The 5,398-nt window shown below is 37.5% G+C and overlaps 1 pseudogene; it reads left to right on the top strand.

Annotated features, from left to right (window-relative positions):
• The first annotated feature begins 2,834 nt into the window (after window positions 1-2,834).
• Window positions 2,835-3,785, top strand: LOC108307311 (annotated as a pseudogene).
• The last annotated feature ends 1,613 nt before the right edge of the window (window positions 3,786-5,398 follow it).

Here is a 5,398-nt window from a genome sequence, read left to right as displayed (position 1 = left end):
AGTTTCAGGTCTTCTGTTACAGGGGCACAAAATGGTTAGGCATTGTTCTGATATTTTAGATATATTAACTAATAAATCTACAAAATAATCTTGTAGTAGATAATAGTTTTATGTCAATTTTACAAATAAGAAAACTGATCACAAAGAAACTAAACAACAAGTACACTGGGAGAATGTTAGAAAATTTTGGCTGTAACGTGTACAAGCAGAGAGTATCGCAGGTAACTAACTCTCAGTTGTCCAGCCTAAGTATCTGATTGCACGGAAATGCCAATCTGAAAATAGCAAATATTGGATGAACATTTAGGTTTGGGGTGTGCATGTGTACTTTAATGTGTTTGGTTTGGGTTTTTATGTAGAGACACCTTTAAGATATTCAACAAAAAATGTTAGAATGGCAGTTGGCTTGGAGGTCAGGAGACTTGAATGAGGCTATAAACCTGGAAGTCATTGACTAACAATTTGTATAGCATCTACGTGACATGCACATGCATATTCCCACATCCTCATATATATATCACACACACACTCAGATATTGATACAAAGAACTATTTCATGCTGAACTATAATTTAGCCCAGTTTAATTCAGAAAATACTATCTTTTAATATTAAAGCTTAGGATCTATATTCATTTGTATTAAGTTTAGCTACTTGTGGCAGAAACCAGAATACACCTATTTCTCAGGTAACAAGTCTGGAAGTAGGTTTTCTTGAGCTAGTGCTGGTAAGGGACTGAAGTTTCGTTTAGTTCCCTACACTCCCATCCTAACTGTGGCATTTGTATTCATTGTACTGTTACAGTATTCTGGGCAGGAGTAAGGAAGTGCAATGTAGTGCATTTGTCAGGAAAGCAAAGCGTTTTATTTTTTCATGGCCACCCCTAGAAACTAAAGTTCCAGGCAAACCATGTTTTTTATCAGAGCATAATGTAACCCCAAATAAAATTGAGATTACATTTTTTAAGAAAGGTAGTGTGAATATCAGATAGACATTTGACATGTGCTGTGATTTGAATGTGCATCTTGCAAAATTCAAGCATTAAGAGTTAATGGCCAATATGTTAGTAGTAAGAGGTAGAGGCTTTAAGAGGGGGTTAAATCATGAGGGCTTCAGACTTTGTGAATGGTATTAGGTGCCCTTTTAAAAGTACCTGGAGAAAGTTTGTCCCTTTTGCCCTCCGCCTTCCACCATGTGAGAGCAGTATTCCTCCCCTCTGGAGGATGCAGCATCAAGGCACCATCTTGAAAGCAGAGAGCAGCCTTCACCAGACACTGAACCTACTAGTGCCTTGATAGTGGACTTACCAGTCTCCAGAACTATGAGAAAATCAATTTCTCTTCTTTATAAATTACTCAGTCTGTGGTATTTTGTAACGGCAGCACAAATGGACTAAGATAGCATGCCTGCCAGAGAGTTATTGGGCTTAGAGCTTTAATAGAATTTGAAACTGCCTTACCACAATTTTCCAGATGAGATTAAAGTGATTTGCTCCAGGCTACATTTTGAACAGGTAGTAACAGCAAAAAAAATAAAACCGGTAAAAACAGAACCTAGGTGTACTGGCTGGCAACACATTCATCCTACCATACTGCAATATCAATTGCCTAAAAGTTTATAATGTTGGTCCACAACCTATCTCAGAACCCTCTGTGTTCCACTTAACTCCCATAGTTCTCTGCACAAATGATAATTATCATATTTATCACACTCTTCTGTAATTATTTGTTAGTGTGTCTACTTGCTCTCTAAATTAAAAACACTCTCTGGAGCAGACATCATGAGTTATTCATCTTCCCATCCCTTTTCTATCCTCCATTGACTCTTACTCTCAGAGAACACTCAGAATATTGTAGATGGTTAATAAGTTCTTGTTAAATGAATTAGCTTCACACAGAAGAATATAACCTCATGATGATATTTTAGTGCTGCTGATGGAAGGGTATTAAACATTTTCATAGTGTTGATTTTTACTCCAACAGCCCCCAAGCCATTGATTAAAATCATTAATACATTATCATCATCATAGATCTCAGGGCTAGTGAAGTCATCTGTTCCAGTTTCTACATTCATGTAGTCATTTTTATCATCAGAGTCAACTAAGAACCAGAGAAGTTACATTGCCCAAGGTTACAAGATCAGTAGGTCAAAGGGAGGAGACAAGGCACAGGTGTCCTTCTTAGGGCTAGTGTCATTGTTTTCAGTACATCGCATTACCAAAACTTAAAGTAATGGCATATTTCACTTTTATATTTCATATGTTCAAAGCCTAAAATGTGCTATGCTATGTTAAAATATTGACCCTTTGATGTATCTTTGGGTGAAGATCCAAAGGTTATGACAAGTATAAAATTGTATTCGAGCAACAGCAAGAGTGCCAAAATTTATTATCAAGATTGAACTTGAGTTTTTCTATTTCTAGGGATTGATACTCATAATACATCTTTAGTATCCCTTCAGGGCAGCTTAGATAGTCTACTTTTGGTTTATAATGGAAAAAAGTAGAGGTTAAAATAAAGGCCAGAGCAACTGTCAGAAAGCATTAGTTTTCTGCTACATAAACGTATCCATTTACTTAAATTATGTTGGCTCTTAGCATCTACACTTTTGCTATATGCAACAGTTAACATTATTTTCTCAGCACTTTACTCACTTGAAAATGAGAACATGTATTTTATATGATTAAATAAATTAGACAAGGCTAGCCTATGACATATAGTTCTTGTCTCCAAGACCTAAATGAAATCAAAGAAGTCTATTAAGAGGTAGATAGTAGGTAATTAGGTTCTGCAAGTTAACTGGGAACTGATCAAGATTTCAAGCCAAAGATGTGGCGATGAACACCCTGAGGGTCATTCTTCAAGCATTTCCAGGCAAAATGCTGTGGAGAAAGTTCCAGATTCTGAGATTCATGCCAGCAAGGCCCTGCAGCCCTGAGACTCATGCAGTGACGTTTTAGGTGTTTTATTTTATTGAGCCTTGCATCCACTCTGGGGAAGCATAAACCTGGCTCCTGGGGGTGCTCGACAAGTCACCCATCACCATTGGATGGAGGGAGTGTTTATGATCCGGGTTTCAAGCCGCTCACCATCTCTTATGACCCAGCCACCTGCCTCCACATCTGGAATAATGGGTACTCTTTCCTTGTGGAATTTGAAAATTCTACAGATAAATCAGTGATCAAGGGAAGACCTCTGGAGCACAACTACTGATTGAAGCAGTTCCATTTTTGCTGGGAGGCCATCGATGCCTGGGGCTCCGAGCACACCATGGACATCAAATGCTTCCCAGAGCTGCACTTAGTGCATTGGAATGTGTCAAATTTGAAAACTTTGAGGATGTAGCACTGGAAGAAAATGGTTTGGTCATGATAGGAGTGTTTGTAAAGCTAGGCAAACATCATAAAGAGCTACAGAAATTAGTGGATACTTTGCTAACAATTAAGCACAAGGACATCCTTGTGGAATTTGGGTCATTTGACCCTGCATGCCTGATACCTACCTGCCTGGATTACTGGACCTACTCAGGATCTCTGACTACCTCACCCCTCTCCGAGTCTGTCACCTGGATCATTAAGAAGCAACCAGTAGAGGTTGATCATGATCAGCTAGAGCAATTTTGGACCCTGCTTTTCATTTCTGAGGGGGTGAAAGAGAAAAGAATGGTGGACAACTTCCACCCCCTTCAGCCATTGATGAATTGCACTGTCCATTCAACCTTGCGGCACGATGACGAGCTGAATGTACAAGTGAAACCCAAGCCGGCAACTAGTCAAGCAACCCCCTAAAACATTCATATGTAGGCAGTACTTTGCTTTTACTTTAATATACTCCAGCTTACTAAAAATTGTATTTAGTGGGTACAGAGCTTGGGTTGCAAGAATTCCAGAGCTTTGTTGCAAAACAGAGTGATTATACTTAACACTACTGAACTGTGTACTTAACGTGATTAAGACGGTCATTTTTATATTTGTATTTTACCGCTTTAAAAGTAAAAAATTGATTTCATAGAGAAAAAATGATAGGGTTGGAGTTGCAGGTATAAGTTTGAGAAATCTCTCTTTTAAAAGGGGGAAATGTGAAGGATTTTGCGTGTATGCCCTAGGAAATGCATAAAATTCTTAAAAAGGTAAACATGGTAAAAAAAGAAGTCTGTGTTAACTTTCTGCAGTTCACCTGTTTCAAAGTATTGTTACCTTTAGAAGGGTAAACACACAAGATATGCATTTTCCAGAGCACACAGGCTTTCCTCCTAGCTGTCTTGCAAAACAATCATTGCAAAACCCTATTGCAGTGAGTTTTCCAAATTGAAGGGAGAAGCAATGTACAGAATGCCTGACTTGCCCTTCTTGCATCTTATATGTGGTGTTCTGGTGTGATTATTAACCATACTCTTTTTCACTTTGAACCATGTCCTGGTTTGCATGGCCGCCGTCTCTGAAAAGGTGATAGAAACTGTGTTGCGGCAGTTTCCTTCTCCATGCCTTAGATGACCCTCAAAGGGGCAGCAGATTTCCCTGGCTGTTGATACATCTTAATTAGAAACTTGTGTTTTTTATGCCCTCAAAAGTGTTTTGCTTGTACTTTCCTAGAAGTGAAGGTGGAAAATGGAAGTAAGGTCTGTCAAAGGTCTTGGAAGAGTTGTATTAAAATTGCTGTTTATCTTCATTAACTAATACTAGATCAATAAAGCCATTTTTTATAATTAAAAAAAAAAGAGGTAGATAGCATGAAGATGGTCAGATGCAGAGTTAATCTTATATTTCACATACATATTTCATATCATCTATATCAAATCTGTCCTACATATTTATATTAATCTTTTTGTTGCTAGTAGTCATGTAAGACCTATTTGCCCTGGACATAAATTCACTCAATATAAATTTGTTGAATAAGAATATTATATTTCTTCTTCAATTCAATGCAACCTATAATGCAAGCGAAAAATTTGGAAGTTGATTGAAAAATGAGAAATAGTTGGGTAAGTCACACAGGATCAATTTGAATTTGCATGTCAGGATAATGCCCCTAATCTATCTAAATAGTTAGAGCCTGGGATTCTGTTTACAAAATATATTCTTATTTTCATACTAGACTATTTGATCCTCTCCTAAACCTCATAAGTTAAAAAAAACAAGAGCAGATTTTCTATTTCTGGATGATGAAAATTAGGCTCAGAAAAGTTCTGCAGCCTGTCTAAATTCTCATAGCTACTTAGTTGCAGAATAGGAAAGTCAGAGGGAATAAAATTCAGGAAATTCTGCTTTGAAATTCTGGGCTCCTTTTACTTCACTGCCTTTTCCTATTGTTAGAAGTGAATCAGCCTGGGTTAGGGTGGACAGAAACAATACACATCGTAAGAGTCAAGCTGATATTTTATAGATTTACTTTAAAAATTATT

This window comes from Cebus imitator, unplaced genomic scaffold (assembly GCF_001604975.1).
Source record: "Cebus imitator isolate Cc_AM_T3 unplaced genomic scaffold, Cebus_imitator-1.0 Scaffold78, whole genome shotgun sequence".
NCBI lineage: Eukaryota > Metazoa > Chordata > Mammalia > Primates > Cebidae > Cebus > Cebus imitator.
This window is presented reverse-complemented; position numbering and strand designations above follow the sequence as displayed.